The following is a 19,242-nucleotide window of genomic DNA, read 5'->3' on the forward strand; positions in this document are numbered from 1 at the left end:
CAACTAAAGAGAGATTTAAGAGAGATGAGCTATAGAAAGAACCGAAGTTGAGAGAGTTGAGAAATAAATAGAGTTGATACAATGAGATAAAGAGAGAGATGTACAGTGATAGGGGTAAGGTAGAAGAGGTAAAATGAACTATGTAGAAACACACGAGAAAGAAAGGTAGATGAGGACGAAAAAGAGAGCTGGGACAGAGGGTTGGAATAGATAGGTAGAGATAGGAGTAGCCATAGAAGCGTTGTAGAGATAAAGGCAGAAATTTGTGATGGATGAGCTGGACAGATGAGATACAACAAGAACAAAAGCTAAAGTAGAAAAGGAAAGTAGAACAAGAAGGGAGAAATAGAGGCTGAGGCAAACGAACAATGTTGATATAAGTGATGTTATGGGATTTTATCTCCTTTGAGATTATGAAAACGTGTGTGTTTTGGTGCTTTACATCTAGTGTGCTGATCAGGACGATAAGGGCAATGGCCTCATGGCAATTCCTGCAGAGGTATAATCCTACTGCATGGGGACTGATTCTGTAAGACCAGTAGTCTGAGGGAACTCCACAGTGTATCATTCTTGGCATCATGAACAGATGCTCGGCGCATGAAGCCTCCCAAGCACAATGAACTTAATTTGCCTAATTGATCTTCAGTGATTACTCGCAATCATCTTACAGATATGGAGCAGAAATCTGAATGGCTGTGCAGTTACATTACAAAGGGTGCCATATCATTCAATTTTTTTTTTCAGAACAAAATTTTATTATTATGTTGTTGATGAACGATACAAGGGACACTGTCCCCCAAGAAATCGGAAGACTAGTGAGCAGGAAACAAGTTATCGCACATAGATGATTCAATCAACATTATAGAAGTAAAAGAACCCCCCAACCACCCTCTCCCAACCCTCCTCCCCGGATCCCGCCCCCATCCTCGCACAGTGTCTGCACAGTCCAAAGATAACAGTGTTCATATCGCAAGCAGTGTGTACTGTTATCGCCCAGGTTCAACGAGCAGTTGATCAATATCAGCATCCTGTTGCGCTGGCGGCTCCAGCCACAACCCCCTATAGTCCGCCCACCGCTTCCATATCTTGAAATGTTTCCGGGGGCAGCCCCTGGCCTCGAACACCGGGCGCTCCAGCCCCATGCAAAAGTCCAGACCCCTCCTCCATATTTCCAGTACGGGGGCCCTGGGATCCTTCCAGACCCCAACCTGTTCCATGACATGTAAAAGGCCAAGCTGCGGCGAGCGGGGGAGGTCCCAGCCCAGCACCTCGGACAAGCAACTCCATACACCCATCCAAAATCTCGACAGTTTCTCGCAGGACCATACCGTATGCACAAAGGTGCCCACTGCACGCTCGCACCGCAAGCACTCAGGGGAGGCAATCAAACCGGCCTTCCATAGACGGTCCCTGGTATAATAAGCCCTGTGGAGGTATTTGAATTGAATGAAGCGCAAGCGCACCGCTATCGCCGCTCCCCTCGGAGCTTCCAGGGCTTCCCTCCAGTCTTCCTCCTCGAAGGCACCTATGTCTCCCTCCCACACAGCGTGCAGCTTATCTAATGGAGAGGAGCAGTGTGTGACCAGGGTCTGATATATGTTAGAAATTTTCTTGTCCTCCAGTTCCCCCATAAACACCTTGGCCTCCAAAGGGTTAAAGTCAGGCAGCGAGTCCAGGCCAACTAGGGAGGGGGACAAGGCATGACGCAGCTGCAGGTACCTAAAGAATTGGGTTCGAGGCATGTCGTATTCTTCCTGCAATGCCTGAAACGACTTGAGAGTAGTGCCTTTCATGTCATGTCCCAACGCCGAAATGCCAATGGCATCCCAGCCCCTGAACCCTTGCAAGGAAGCCAGGGTCGGCAACTGTCCATTCTGCCACAGCGGGGTCTCCTTCATCAGTTTATTCCACCACCCCATGCGGCGTAGAGCTCCACGCCACACCCGGACAATCACCTGAGTAACCATGGGAAGTCTCTTCCTGACGGTCGCCGAATACAAGATAGTGTGCAACGTGTCAGGTTCCATAATGTGCCTCTCAAGGGCGTAGGCTGGGTCACTCCGGTCCCCATACCACCATTCATTGAGCACCAGTAACTAGGACGCTTGATAGTATGACAATATGTCTGATGTCGCGAGGCCCCCACAATACGTGGAGAGAAAGCAGGTCCGGAGCGCTACTCTCGCACACGCCTCCGGCCCAGAGAAACTGACTCAACACTGAGTTCACCTGTCGAAACCACTGCGGTGCTATGGAACATGGGTGGTTTTGCAACTGGTAAAGGAGACGCGGGAGGGCCACCCTCTTGAATATCGCCGAGCGACCATATATATTCAGGGGCATTCTGGACCACGTCTTCATATCCGACCGCACGCGGTCCCAAACAGGCACCACGTTGCGGGCCCAAGCCACTCCAGGTAGGTCGGTCAAGAAGACGCCCAGGTATTTAATACCACCAGCCGCCTCCTGCAGCGCCGATGCCCAGGGTCCCCTCCCCTCCCGTTCTCCCAGCACCCACAGCGTGGATTTCCGCATGTTTAGGTGTAAGCCTGACACCTCCCCGAAAATACGCATTATCTCAAGGACTCTAGGCCCTGACCGATTTATATCAGTGAGGAAGAAGAGGACGTCATCCGCGTAGAGTGCCATTCGATCAGATGGTCCCATCTCCCATTCAATACCACGTAGTTGTGCGTCCATCCGCACCCACACCGCCAGCGGCTCCATGGCCAGTGCAAATAAATAGGGTGAGAGAGGGCAACCCTGCCTGGTACCCCGGCCAATTAAGAACGGGTCCGATATCGCTCCTGCCACTCTCACAGACGCCATCAGCTCCGTGTATAGCAACTGCAGATAAGAAAGGAAGCGAGGCCCAAGATTCAGGTGGGACAGGAGCGCTCGGAGATATACCCAACTAAGCGAGTCAAACGCTCTATCAATGTCGGCCAAGAGGAGCGCCACTGGGATCTTAGCAGCCCGGGCCATCTCCACCACCACATGAGCGCGACGGATGTTATGCCTCGTCGCCCTATGGGGCATGAATCCAGCCTGGTCAGGGTGAATTAGGTCAGTAATATAGGGGAGGAGACGATTAGCCAGGGCTTTCGCCAATATTTTCGCCTCAAAGTTGAGGAGCGATATTGGCCAAATGAAGAGTGGTGCTCAGGGGCCTCCCGGGCTTACAGAAGACTACTATCTCGGCATGTCGCCAGTCTGCCGGAAGGCGACCCCGCTCCCTGGCCGCCTCCAGAGCCTTCCTGTAACGCGCCCCCAGCTGGAGATGAAAAGTCTTCATGAATTCGCATGGGAACCCATTAGGTCCAGGATCCTTCCCAGAGTTCAATCCCCCAAGAGCCGTCTCTAGCTCCTCCAAAGAAATGGGGAGCTCCAGCCGGTCGCGACCCTCATCCGAAAGCGCGCGCGGCGGGAGGTCCGCCAGAAATTTGTCCACATCATAGGCAGGGAGAATCTCTCGGGGGCATACAGGGTCTCATAGTACTGCGCAAAGCTGGCGGCCAGGTCCTCCGGGGCCGTCACAGGGTTCCCCATCTCGTCGCGAAGTCCCGGTAGGGACTGCGCTTGGAAGGTATTCTGGCAGAGTCTGTAGAGCATAGTGCTGGACTTATCACCCCACTGGTAAATTCTACTCTGTGTGGCTAACCACAGCTGGCGCGCTTCATTCAGTAGCAAGGATGTATAAGATTGCTGCGCCAGCAGTAGAGCCTGAGTAGGGCCCGTATCCCTGACGTCAGCCATTATCTATGAGAAGAAAAAGCATGGTCCAGGGCTGTCGAAGCCACACATACTCAGACATTTGCAACCGAACCCATGCAGACACCGTGTCGAGCCTAACTACCCCCCCAACCGCAACCAAATCCCTCTCTCGCCCCCCGCCCAGCCCACCCTCGCTTACAACACACCCCCCCTCCCCATTGCTAACTACCCTCAGAACAGACCATGGTCCCCCCACCCCATACCTCAGCAACATTGAAGTACCTGTCGCGGTATAGATCGTCGCCGGCCCCCAACGGGAGGTCCGGGACCCACTATCCCAATGGATCCCCAGAAACTACCCACACAGTCCCAACCTACCCCCCCTAATGAACCTTTTCTAACTGAGGGATGGAGTCCGCCCTCCCTGTGTCGCCCCCCAACCCCGATCCCCAAACCACAAAGTTACTTGTACAGCTGAAGTCTCAAACTGCATTCCGCAATGGTTGTCCATAGTCGGGGGGACCGAAGTCGCCTCCCCAGATCCTGAGCAAAAGTCTGCCGCACACCTCAGAGACTATGAAGCCGGATGTTGAGAGTCTGCATCCTCAGTGGCCTCCGTCTCTCTGGCCTCCCACTGAGGATTCTTCTTAGTACGGGCTCTCCAGTTACTCCTGCTACGCGACCGTCGTGGGGTCCGAGGGGGCCCAGTGGTGGATGATGTATCCGAATCCCGACCTGGGGGGGTGTGCACCCTGATCCGGACAGTCTCGTCCATCCAGGGGTGTTAAAGAAGTGGGTCTTGGACTGGAACACCACCCGCAGGCGGGCCGGATAAAGCAGAGCATACTGGATTTTTAGGCCCCGCAATCGTGCCTTAGCTTCTGTGAAGGATTGGCGTTGCCGCTGTACCAGCCTGGTATAGTCTGGAAATATCAGGATTTTGTGGCTTTCAAACAGCAGAGGCTCCCTCATACACGCTTGCCGTAGGATCGTGTCGCGGTCGTGATAGTTGAGCAGCTTGGCTATCACTGGTCTGGGACGCTCCCCCTCCGGCGTCTTTTGGGTCAGTGCTCGGTGCGCGCGTTCTACAACAAAACAACGCGATAGGGAGTCCGGAGGGAGCCACCCCTCCAGCCAGCGGGTCAGGAAGGCCTCCATGTCGCCCTTCTCACAGCCCTCCGGAAATCCCACAAAGCGTAGATTGTTTCTCCGAGCACGTCCTTCGGCGTCCTCAGCCCTCAGAGCCAGGCCCCTCTGGATCCCCTCCATGTTGGCCACTTTCTTTTTTAGAGTTGCGACATCGTCTTCCACTCCAGTAAGTCTTGTCTCCGCTTCCGTGATGCGACCCACCGCGTTGCGCAGATCCTGGTGCAGTAATGTAACGTCGGCGCCAACTGCCCCTATTTTTGCGTCCAGTGTATCCCTGGATTGCGTTATCGCCGCCAGGAGGGCAGCGTTGTCGGGGACGGGTGTTGGTGGGCCCCCCGCTGCTCCGGCCCCTCCAGCCGGCCCCGTGAATTTGTCGATCGTGCCTTGCTTAGACGAGTGCCCACTGTTACCACCTCTCACCATGGCTGCCTGCGGGTAAGGGCACTAGGTCCAGGGCGTTACAGGAGTAGTGACCGGGGTGTGGATGTCTGTCCCCCGACCAGCGGGCGTCTCCGCCGGCGTCGTCCCCCTTCCTCGCACCAGTGTTACCGCCACGGGTTCGCACCCCCTTCAGACCAGAGTCCAGCAGGCGTGCCACTACCAGGGCCAGGGTAACTCAGATCTCCTCGTTTGGTAGGCTTCACCACAGGGGCCCCACCTCCACGCCTCCGGGGACCACCATCGGGGGGGCCAGGCCACAGAATACAGCCCGCCCCGACTTCCACACACTTGCGTGTTGCTGCCCACGGTCACCACTCCACGACCGGCAGGCAGATTCTCAGCCCCCCCGCCTCAGGAGAGTCACTATTACGGCCACACAGTGTCTTTGAACTGGGGGGGGCCCCAGTACGCCGCGTGGGAGGCGCCGTCCAAGCGCGGCGATGAGCCTCTACCAAAGATCCTCGCCCCCCCCCCTTCAGGAAGCGCCGGGGTCAAATGCCAAGTTCTAGGAGAAGGCAGGGGGGGGGAATCCAGGAGGAGAGGTGGTCTGCTGCCCCACGGGCCAGCCGGGTCCCCACGGTCCGACGCGACCGCCGAGTGGGGCTCGTCTGGCCGCTGCCGTATCTCTCCCCCCGCCAGCGCTGAAGAGGGGGGCCCCGGCAGCTGTGTCGTCGGCCCCGCACTTGTCCCGCGCTGTGCCGTGTAGGCCACCACTACCGCCGAAGCTCCGGAGGCGCGGGTCCGGCCACTGCCCCTCCGCCACGCCGGCCGCACCGCACCTCCGCCCGGCCACTCCAAAATCAAGGCCCCGGCGTAGTGCGTGCCAGCAGGCCGCGCCGCCTCGGAGCTCCAACCTCCACTCAGCAATCGACCACAGCTTCAGAAACGCAGTTGGGGCATCGCAGTCCGTTCCGACTGCTAAATAGGTCGTTTGGGGCTACTCAGGGTTGGGGAAACGGAGGATTTTTGCAGGATAACTGATCGGCGGGACGGAGCTCGCTTAGGCTGCGTCCGCCATGCTCGCCGCCGTAGCCACGCCCCCATATCATTCAATATTTGAGCAGTACTTTATATGTATTTTAATTACGCTGTTACGGAAGCAGCCTGTCGCATAAATCATACTGGTATTTTCTTTTCTGGCTTAGCAGTCAACGCGTTCTCCAAATATCCTCAACCAATGACATAAGGAGACTCATAGCCTGCCTTGAATGCATTCAATCCTGTCACGAAACTACCTTAGGCAAAACGCCATTAAATTCTAATTCTTCCTGTTTGAAAACAGTGTCAAACCTTCCCTGATTCCCTCATGGCTCTCTGAGGTAACCCTAGGGGGCATCTCACCCAACTGACACAATCGGCCAAACCCCTTCGATTTACCTTTGACTTAAACCCCTTCCCTTGACTAAATGAGATATTCTCTGTAGACTGCATTGCAAAGGAGACCAAAACAGTATGTTCCAAGTCTGTCTCCCAAAACAAGGACCATTTTATCTCCCAGGAGAGGATGTCAGAAATACAGTTCAAGCCCTAGTTGATTCCTTCCTAGATGGAGGCAATGTCCAGCTGGGGGCACCACAGAGACCATACTTGCTCCCCTGAAAGGTAGCCTTCATGCAGCAACTAGGCTCATCAAATAGCTGAAGAAATCTGACCTCATCACCCTCACATTAAGGATCTACACGGGCTGCCCCTGCAAGCCTGGGCCATCTTCAAGATCAGCCGCATCACTTATAAGGCCCTCTACACCAAGAACTCACTTCACCTAGCAACAAACTAATACTATCTGGAGGTCAACGCCAGACGAGAAGCTTCAATATCTCATCGTTCAGGTAAGTAATTTTTATTTATTTGTTTTAATTTTTTGCCCCCCCCCCCGACCACCTCTCTCTTGCAGCCCGCCCCGCCACTTTGTCAGGGTACGGGCCGCTACTGATTCTGAGCCTATGCTTCTGGAATCTGGAATACCATCTCCTCTGACATCGGTAAAACAGCAACCCTTCTACAGTTTAGGAAGAAACTGAAAACATTCCTCTTGAAGGAGCAAGAGTTCCTTCTCCTACCTCCTCCATCCCCTGACCCAAAGGTATCATTACTGAGGCGTGTCCCCTTTCCGGTACTCCATTGCTAGCCAGATAGGTTTGTGTTTTAGAAATACCAAACCATAAATGCACAGGCTGCTGACTGCACAGAAGCAGTGGTGAAATGATTCTCACGCACAGTATTTAATCCTAGTGTTATGTCAACTGATGTAAGACGTCTTCAAAGTGTAGCTAACCGTGGGCACTGACTTAAAGTACAATATGTAGGTTTTCTTTACCTTTCATGACTAAGGGCCAGATGCATCAAGCATCCATTTTGCGATTCCTTATTAGCGAAAAATAAGGAATCGCTAATAAGGAATAGCAAAATGGAATGCATCAAGCAATCACTACAAAAATAGCGATTCCTTAGAATTCCTTAATTGCGACTCGCAAATTGCGAGTCGCAATTAATGAATACCTCCCCATTCATTCCTATGGGCCCAGAGGCCCATAGGAATGAATGGGAAGACAATATCAATTTGCGAATCGCAATTAGCGATTCGCAAATTGAGATTGCGAGTTCAAGGGTGCAGGGGTGTCCAAAGGACACCCTGTTGCACCCCTGATTTTGATCTGTGCACATATGTTGCGCACACACATGCCCTTAGGGCATGTGTGTGCGCAATATGAAACTTTGAAATATGCACAAAGTGCATTTTTCAAAGTTTTTGCTAATTACCATGAAGTTGTACTTTGTGGTAATTTGCGTGCCCTATTAGCGAATTCGCTATTTTTGAAACTTTCATGCATTGCATTTAAGGAATCTCAATTTGAAATTCCTTAAATGCAAACAATCGCAATTTAGCGAATTCTCTATTTGCGATTTTTGCATTTGGGATGATGCATCCCAAATGCAAAAATACCGGTCGCAAAGGGGCAGATTCTGAGAATCTGCCCCTTTGCGACCGGTTTTTAGCTTGATGCATCTGGCCCTAAATCCTTGATAAAGCAGTAGATACTGGTGAGGGCCAATGGATCTATGTGATTCCGAGGACAGGAGCATTTAGCAGATAATTTAGACAGAATTTAGACACAATAGCCTTTAAACAATCTCTGCTAGACTATAAAAAAATTAATGCATGATAAGAAAACCCGCTGTTTCCCTACAGCCATAACAACAGCAACATACTCATCCAAGGGACTCTTTGCCACAGTAAAAACAGCTAGCCAAACCCCCCGAAATAGCAAACACACCGGTGAGCCAGGCTTTTTGTAACTCCTGGCCACCTTCTTTCAGGACAAAGTTAAATCATTCTACAGTGGGTTCTCTACATCCTTATCTCAATGTGCTAATCCCTCCTAAAGTACGTCAGTGACTCCTGGCACGCCGAAGGAGGTCTCCTTATTCACTTCAAAATCTATCAATCCTCCTGAACTACTTCACTTTCCATCATGGACCTCTGATCAGGTCACCAAACTACTTCTGTCTACCAAATCCGGATCCCCATTGGACCCATACCCCCACGATCTTTCATTGTCTACCAGAAGTAATTGCTACTCATCTGTATCCCATCTTTAACCAAATGTTTTCCTCAGGCATCTTTCCCACCAACTGGAAATTAGCATCAGTCGTCCTAGAAAGCAAACTTAGATGGGATAGATCCTAATAATTATCATCCAATCTCAAGACTCCTCCTGCCTGCTAAAATGGCTGAGAAGGCCATGAATGTAGTAATATCTGACTACATCGAAACATTCTTTCCTGGATGCCACCCAGTTCAGCTTCAGAAAGCACCATAGCATGGAACTGGCACTGATCTCGGCATCCGAACTTATCAGGCAGGCAGTCGATGCAGGGGGCAAAGCAGCACATCTGCTGCTTGACCTCTCCGCCGCATTAGACACTGTTAATCAAGGAATGTATGACGTTACTTAGCATGCTATTACTTAGCATGCCTTTTCTATGCAGTTTTTACTTCGCAAATGCCTATACTTAGCCGTATTTTACAACGCATACCTTTACTTCGCAAAATCAATTTAAAGCATTACATTGGCATTGCTTAGCAGTACATTACTTCGCAGGATTTTACTACGCATAAATATAATTTTTTGTATTTTTTTCCCTACACACCAACACTACCCTCCACGCCCCCTACACTTCCCAAAACCCTAAAACACTACCCTACACTACACATACACTACATCACTACCCTAAAACACTTCCCCTACAGTACACATACACTACAACACTATCCTAAACCCTAAAACACTTCCCCTACCCTACACATACACTACAACACTACCCTAAACCCTAAAACACTACCCCCTACACTACACATACACTACAACTCTACCCTAAACCCTAAAATACTACCCCCTGCACTACACATACACTACAACACTACCCTAAACCCTAAAACACTACCCTACACTACACATACACTACAACACTACCCTAAACCCTAAAACACTACCCCCTACACTACACATACACTACAACACTACCCTAAACCCAAAAACACTACCCCCTACACTACACATACACTACAACACTACCCTAAACCCTAAAACGCTACCCTACACTACACATACACTAAAACACTACCTTAAACCCTAAAGCACTACCCCCTACACTACACATACACTACAACACTACCCTAATCCCTAAAACACTACCCCCTACACTACACATACACCACAACACTACACTAAACCCTAAAACACTACCCCCTACACTAGACATACACTACAACTCTACCCTAAACCCTAAAACACTACCCTACACTACACTACAACACTACCCTAAACTCTAAAACACTACCACCTACACTACACATACACTACAACACTACCCTAAACCCTAAAACACTACCCTACACATACACTACAACACTACCCTAAACCCTAAAACACTACCCTACACTACACATACACTGCAACACTACCCTAAACCCTAAAACACTACCCCCTACACTACACATACACTACAACACTACCCTAAACCCTAAAACACTACCCCCTACACTACACATACACTACAACACTACCCTAAACCCTAAAACACTACCCTACACTACACATACACTACAACACTACCCTAAACCCTAAAACACTACCCTACACTACACATACACTAAAACACTACCTTAAACCCTAAAGCACTACCCCCTACACTACACATACACTACAACACTACCCTAATCCCTAAAACACTACCCCCTACACTACACATACACTACAACACTACACTAAACCCTAAAACACTACCCCCTACACTAGACATACACAACTCTACCCTAAAACACTACCCTACACTACACTACAACACTACCCTAAACTCTAAAACACTACCACCTACACTACACATACACTACAACACTACCCTAAACCCAAAAACACTACCCTACACATACACTACAACACTACCCTAAACCCTAAAACACTACCCCCTACACTACACTTACACTACAAAACTACCCTAAACACTACACCCTACACTACAAATACACTACTACACTACCCTAACTGCACTGCCCCACTTACCTCTCTCTGTCCGTGGTCCACTCTTCTCCTGCGAAGTAACGGCATATGCTAAGTAAAGGCATATGCGAAGTAAAGGCATGCTAAGTAAAATCATGCGAAGTAAAAGACAATGCTAAGTAAAAGATTCTAAGTAAAAGAAGTGCGAAGTAAAAGATTCGAAGTAATGGTTGTTCACCTTAATCGAGTAGTAAGTAAAAAGTTATTGGCTACTTGACAGGATAGGCATAAAAGGAAAATCTCTCACCTTACTCGGGTCCTTTCTGTCTGGCCGAGAACAGTTTGTAGCTCTTTCTGAAATCAAATCACCCAATTTTACACAGCCTTCTTGGGTACCCCAGGGCTCATCATTGAGCCCCACCCTTTTCAACATCTATGTTGCGCCCCTGGCGCAGTTGATTAGATCCCTGGGTTTCTCAGCAATTTCCTGTGCTGATGATACCCAAATTGTGGTGTCAGTGACAAGCAGCGTCACAGTTCTACACCTACCTCCGCCAAGTCGGTGACTGGATGACCACCAACTGTCGGAAGGTAAATTCCAATAAAACTGAAGTTCTATTCTATGGCAGCAACACCACTTTCTGGTCTCCAGCTTCTGGCCATCGGAACTGGGCTCTGCTCACCTCTACAAATAAGGTAAAAAACGTAGGAGTCACCTTTGACTCCAAGCTCACATTCGAAGGCCATGTGAACCAGGTCACCTCTGGATCCTTCTACACATTAAAATTACTCGGAAAAATATTTCCATTAATTCCTGTCAATCTACGCAAGCTGGTGATCTCTTCTCTGGTTCTGTCCAGAGCCGATTACAGCAACGGTCTTCTTATCAACCTCAAGACTAAATGCCTAACTAATCTACAGATTGTACAAAATGCCGCAGCGTGCATTTTTCTGGATATTCCCAAGCATAGATCTGCCACGGCTGTATTAAAAAAGGTAACAACCAGTGAAAAGATGTATTGAGTTCAAAGCTATATATTGTTTATTTAGGGTGTAGTGTGTTTATCTAAGGACCTGTATCAATACTCCTATTTCTGACCCTTGTCCGGTTATAATTCACTAATATCAATACAACGGCACAGAAACCCGTTTCGGATTAAGTCATAGCGCATGCTGTCACATTGAGCAAGCACTATTCCTCCAGCCCCCTAGAAAGCACACCGAGTTCTCTAAACAAACCAAACCTCCAGCAAACCTGGGAAATTCCCCGCTGCTATTGTTTTGATTTAGTTCGAGAACTCCTGTAAAGAATGTAAGAACGACCAGTTCTTAATGATCCTTACTGACGTCTTATGTCCATCCTTACGTCAAACCCGGCACCTTTCAGGTATAAATATACCGACGCTGCCCTAAGTAAAGACACGGTGGTGATAAGCTTGGAGCAGCGATACTTGCCGGAGAGCCCAGCTGATGCAGAGAGCCCACGGACGCTGCCCCTCCCTTTTGACGCGCTGAGGAAGACGCTGCCTTTCCTCTTGCCGAGGAATCCAGCCTCCAGCGTTTCCAGCTTGCCCTCGCGGGTAACTGGGATACCGAGTCCTGAGAAAGAGATACCAGCCCTCCTGCCTTCTAAATCCCAGGTACTGAACTGACTAACCCCTTACAGAGAATTCTTGAGTCAGATTCTTGGCAAAACAAACTTAACTTAAACTGCTACTGACTTACTCCTTCCCACGTATTAGGCTTAGGTCAGGTACACCGGGGTAGGCGTAGTTAGAAGCACCAGTTGAGTACGATTAGTCAATGTATATATGTATGTATATCTTTTATCCATTTTAAAGTATCATATGGCTAAGAAACCATATCAATGCTTTTACAGTATTATTTTATAATCCTGCTTTTATTATATGCATTTTACTTAACCTTAAGTATTGCAATTGTAGCGATTCATTTCTCTTGTATGAGAAAGGAGACTGATCAATAAATAACACCTTTTATTGAACACGCCCGTCTCTTCTTTTCTCTACAATCTGGTGAAACTAAGTATGCACGTATTGACTGAGTAAAATAGCTGTCTTTTGTTTTCACACGACTCTAGAGATATACTCTTGATTAGGGAGAGCAAAGTTGTCATGTTCTATGGTTGTCAGAAACTAAATCCCTTCTTGTCTATCCAGGGAGGTTAAACTCCTCCTCGCCTATTCGAGAAAGTTTCTAGTGAACACTGAGCTAGCTGGCACACAAAACTTAAGTCTAATATCGTCAGTAGAAGACCTAGTTAACCTCTGTCCTACGTCTTTACTATTGAAGATATTATTCCAATGCGCAGAGCCTATTGGGATAATAGGAACTACACTACATGGCGCCCAACGGTTTGGTAAGGCGATAAATCTAACGCAAGGCATTAGAGTAACTCAGTCGTGCTTTTTCACACAGACCCTTTCTCCCATAAATACTCCAAAGACGTCTGGAGTGGGTCAAAGGTTAGAAATCCGCCAAACTTAGTAGGAGGAGACTCCTATGTATGGTTTTTTGGTTTATTCAACGTTGAAGGATACAGTGTTCCAAAATATTGTGCACCTAATCTTTGTTTCCTTGAAAACCTGATCTGTAACATAAAAATCTTCCTGTCAGTAAAATGTCAGACAGCGAAGGAGAAAGGGAGGCGGCTAGAATAGCAGCTCAACTCCTAAAGGATGACACAAGTCTCCTACAGCAAGACCCGGACGTAATCATCATCCCAGTCAACATAAGAAAAACTATAACCTTAAAACTTATAGAAAACGGACTGACATCGAGAGGTGGTACAGTCATATTTGTAATTGAGGCACATGAATATCGGCAGACAGAGGTATTCTATTCATGGATAAACTTTCCAGCAGCAAACGCTGTAACAAAGGAGTTCCACTATTACAAAATAGAGGAACCACCGGATGAGTACACCCCTTTCGAGGAGGTGGAAATACCACTAAAATACCAAGAGCACCTGCTCTGGTTTAATGACGCCCTAAAACATAATGATCACATCACCAGGCTCGGTCCACTAGGTAGACCAGGAGCGACGTGGCCGGTTCTAGCCGGATACACACCACATCCAGACATTGAAAAAATGTCAATACCAGATCTTTTAGCACAGCTAAAACAACTGATTAAAATACACAGACAATTAGTCCAATATGTAATGCGGACTTCAACAGTCCAACCAGCTATTAAAATTCCACAGCTAACCCCTCATCAGGGGAACACAAATAAAATCACACCACAGAACATACAGTCCTGTCTAGGCAAAGTACCCATTAAACTGGAACAAATTCCATTCTGGTTAGCACAAAAAATCACTCAAATAGAGGCAGTATTTCCGGATACTACCCCTGTTGAGAAACACAGAATTCTGACTATCTGTCTTCCAATGGGGATCGCAACACATGTGGAGGACTGTGACACTTGGGGCACAATCTTTGCTTCCATTTACACAAAAACACATGGTGTTCCGTCCATGGCGGTAATACCAGATGTACTAAGACAGATTCAAAATGAATACGGTCCAGAACCTGCTTTAACTCTGGGTATGAAATTACTGAAAGACTTCAAGCAGGTCTCAGCTTTATTATTAGCAAACATAAAAGGAGAAGCAGCATCTGTGGCGATCCGCCAGAAGTTGAAAGAAACAGATATAGCAGAACAACCATTTGAACTTGCCAGAATCATAGAAAAATCCTATGAAGAACTAGGAAGAGATAGTTTGGGTGGGAAACCAGTGAAACCCCAACTAACTGAAAATCCTGAAAAGGTATTTATTAAAAATAATCTGAACACTCCAAAAAAGAGCTGGGATGGAAATAAACCATCCACTCCCAAAGAAAAAAAATTCCAGTCCAGAGGAAGGTCTCCTCGGCGGAGAGAAAGATCTCCGGACCAAGGACACAAGTCTCCCCAAAAGGAGCCCTCTGAGAAAAGATACAACCTTAGAAATAGGGATAATCTGAAGAAACCTGATAGATATCAAGATATTGATACACGTCCCTCTCGATCTTTTCAGACTTCCTCGCAGAAATCGGAAAGAAGAGGACGGTCAGAACACAAGGAAGAGCACGTCAAGTCCAAAGACAAGGAACCTGCTCATCAAAGTAAAAAGTTACAATTTCCAAAGAAGAAGGTAGCCAGTATTAAAGTAATCAAACATGCCGAGGATACTGAGGACACAGCTGAAAAATGGAGAGTGGGCTCAGACAATGCTAGACAGCGCAGCAGAAGTGAGCATAGCTCGCAAGATCCTGATGAATCATCTGGAGACAGTGGACACGAATGAATACATTCAGGTGGAAACTGCAGATACCAGAGTTAGCAAACCTCATAAAATATATGAAATAACATTGCGTATAGAGGGAGATAAGACTAGGAAAATAAGGGGTCTATTTTGGGATAATCTCTCCAAAGGCTATGACATCCTTTTAGCAGAAAAAGACTGGCCACCGGAGTTTGTCAGGGAGTGCCCTCATGGCGAAGAAATGATTATGCCTGCCTTCTCAAATCATATTCCAATCCATAAAAGATATACACTTGCAAGAAAGTGGGCAGTAGCCCAAGCTCCCGCATTATATAAAAACCATGTGGGATGGGATGAGGACTCTTTTCCTCACAAAATCCAGTTAAAATCTCAACCAACTGCTCAGAGGCAGTACCCAATTAAGCAAGAAGCTAAAAAACAGGTCAGGGAGATCTTAGATCAACTTGAATACCAGGGGGTGATTGAAACTTGCACCTCACAAATGAACAATCCTTTGTTTCCTGTCTCCAAACCAGATGATTCATATCGTCTAGTTTTGGACTACAGACACCTAAACTCATGTTGCAAAACGTTTGCAGTACAAAACTCACACAGTGCAGCACTAATGAATAGCATAGTGCGCAAAAAATACAAAACAACATTAGACATCTCTAATGGATTCTTTTGTCAAAATATAGCACGTGAAAGCAGATATTTGACCGCTTTCTCAATAAATGGCTCGCAGAAATTTCTGTCGTTTGCCACAGGGGTTCAAGAACAGCCCAGGATTATTCTCAGCGAGAGTAACAGAGTTACTACAAATATATGATGATGAGGCATTATCTTATGTCGATGACATCTATCTAACAGATGATGACTTGGATACTCACTTGAAAAGAGTGAACACCATAATACTTGGGTTCGCAGCAGAGGGTTACAAATTCAACTTCAAAAAGTCAAGAATTGCCCATCTGACAGTCCTGTTTTTAGGATATAAATTATCAGGTGAAGGCAAAAGCCTGGCTGACAATTTCCTAGAGAAATGTGCTGTAATCCAAGCACCAAGAACGCTGAAAAACTTACAATCAATTCTAGGTTTCCTGAATTTCGGAAGAACTTACATTCTAAATTATGCAGAGAGGGTTAAACCTCTCTGTGACCTAATAAAACCAGACTTTAAAAGAATCAATTGGACTCAAAAACACACAGAAATTTTGAGATCTTTACAAACAGACATGTTACAAAACTACAAACACGCGATAACACACGCAACCTTGTAATCCGGGTCATCCCAGGAAGATGCGGATTCACATACCTGACCTCTAATGAGGGAGAAACGGTACCAATAGCATACAAATCTCATTTGTACACGGAAGCTGAGAAAACGTTCAGCATTAAGGAAAACATTGTTCATGCGGTTCAAACAGCTGTAGCAAGAGAAAGATACCAAGCTGACGGCAGACGGATTACAGTCAGAACAGCAGAATCAGCTTTTGAGGCATTAACAAGCCCATGTAACTTACCTACTGTGGCACTAGATCCAAAATGGATACAATGGGAAAATTCTCTTGCTACAGACAAAGTAAAATACTATTTTGATCCGGAAATTAAAAAATTAAAAAATCTAGAATACGAAAGAGAATATCCTCTGCCAATCGACATTCTGCCCATACGACAATACGCCTGTGTAATATATACAGACGGACATGCTCAACCCTCAGTGTGGGGAGAGCAAGCATATAACGCCACATGCGAGATTGTGAAAGGCGTGTGGCACGGAGGTAAATTGAGACCTCTGTTTACGAAAACACACTCGGTAGAAAATAATTCAGAACAACAAACTGAAATAATAGCGTTAAAACTGGCGCTAGATAATGCCGATCGCGAATTCCCGACACTAATAGTGTGCGATTCGTATTACTGTGTCAAATCATACAATACCGATTTACAGAAATGGGTTCAAAACGGTTACAAAGATGACACAGGTGCCACAATAAAGCAAAAATCGCTTTGGGAACAAGTAGTTCTTTTACAGAAAGAACTACCAAAGACTCACGTGATACATACACTGAGTCATCAGCGTGATGGCGTTCGCGCTGCAGGGAATTCATTGGCTGAGACAGCCACAACGGAAGCAACTAAATCGGCTTCCGTTGCTACAAAAAAACGTTCAGAAAAATACATTGACGGGGAAACAATGCTGGCGGTGAAAACGTCATCAAAAGGCGACTGCTCAGCGCTACCCATCAACTATCCACTCAATTATACATACATAATCGATGCAAACTCCGTTCCTTTTGCTCAAATCCCTGGAGTGGGGGATAGGGTAATTCCAAACACGAACAGGAGAGTCTTGTTAATAGCAGACGCACATATGGGTGAGGGTCTTAGACACCTTAAGCTTAAGGATTCTCTGGAAGAATTACAATCAATATACTGGTGGCCAGGAATGAGCCTGGAACATCACATATTTGCAAAAAACTGCCCAGACTGCAACAGAGATCGCAGTGGCGACCGAGACGGTATATTACCATGGCGTTTCGCTCCAGATTGGATTAAACAATAAATATAAATAAAAAACCCAGTATGAATAATGCGTCATATTAACATGTAGAGACTATTTTCACTTATAATGTAGACCCCAGCTCTCGGCTGACGTCTGAACTGTTATGAAAAGATTTGCGAGTCTATAATGGCATATACGCTAGGAGCATGCTACATTCTGACCAATGTCTTGCCTTTAGCTCTCGAGCTTATAGGGGGGGCATGGCCTGCATGGGCATTGCATTGCGGGACTCTTCTCACTTCCTTCCTGAGGGAAACGGAATGGTGTAAAGAAAAAACCAAGGCATAAAGCAATCTATAATGGCAAAGGTATTAGGTTCGGGAGCTGGGTGGGTCAAACATTTAATAAGTGTCCAACGTAGTCTTAATAATCTGCCAAGAAATTCTCTGAGAGGTCTCAGTCCATACGAACTATTGTTTGGGACTAGAATGTTGATCCAGGACCTCGATGGTCAAAGTTCAGTGGTTAAAGAAAAATGCTTTGATATCAAAGATCGTTTGGCTATTTTACAGGACTTAAACAAAACAAGAAAAGACCTGAGCAACATAAAGTTGAAACAACAGCCAACAACCACTGAAGATAAACCACCTGTCCCAGCAAGGCCTGTCTGGATTCCAAAAATCGGGGATCTGGTCAGAGAAAAGATCGCGGTAAAGAAGGAATTTGGGCCTTCTTACAGAAAAGCAGTACCTGTCTTGGCTATCAACGGGACAAGATTGGTAGTATTACCGCCCCTTGCTGGTAAAAAGGAGAACCGAGTTGTATCCATCGACCTGGTTAAACCACAATCATGTGGCCGATAACAAGTAGTAGGTCAAGTGGACTCCCAAGAAGTAGTAGAACACCAAAGTTTGCTACAAACATAGAGGTTCAAACTGAGAGACTAATCGCATTTGATAAACCTACAGTGAATCAACAAGGACTATGCAACAAAGCCATGGAACTTAAACCTCTTGAAACCCAAATCCAAACTTTACATCAAGAAACACCAATCTACAATGATGTAACCACTGACTATGCTAATGAAACAAAGCAAATTCAAAAAGCAAAAAGGAATCCAGAAGCAATTGAAACAATTGACAGAACAGCATCAGGCTACTTCATCAACTTCGATGATTTTTCTGAGGATCCAAGTGAACCTGAGGAACAGCCAACAACATCAAAAACTTTTAAAGACAAAGCAAAGGAACTCATTCATCAACTACAAGAAAACTATCTGATTTCTCCATGGATTGAATTTTGGGTGGCACTCGGTGTGTTTGTCCTCATACTTTGGCTCATCATGGTACTATGCTTGGGGCATTTTATTGAGGGAAAATACGTTACAATGGACACAGCAAGTCAGAAAATCAACTTGGTCCTGAAACCACACAAGTCTTCACACATCGAGAAAAGAGAACTTTCTTCAGTAAACTTCACAGCCAATCCTATACCCGGTGGGGTAGCATGGGACAAAACTGATTACGAAATCTATGGCCCGGTTGAGCTCCTGAAGTATCCTCATCAAGTCAAGATTTCATTAAGTGACTTTGTAAAACCAAGCACATTCGCTGATGATTGGGACTTTGAAAGTATTAATGATATGATGTCAGATCTAGTGATGT

The sequence above is a fragment of the Lissotriton helveticus genome, chromosome 7 (genome assembly GCF_964261635.1).
Source record: "Lissotriton helveticus chromosome 7, aLisHel1.1, whole genome shotgun sequence".
In the NCBI taxonomy this organism is placed as follows: domain Eukaryota; kingdom Metazoa; phylum Chordata; class Amphibia; order Caudata; family Salamandridae; genus Lissotriton; species Lissotriton helveticus.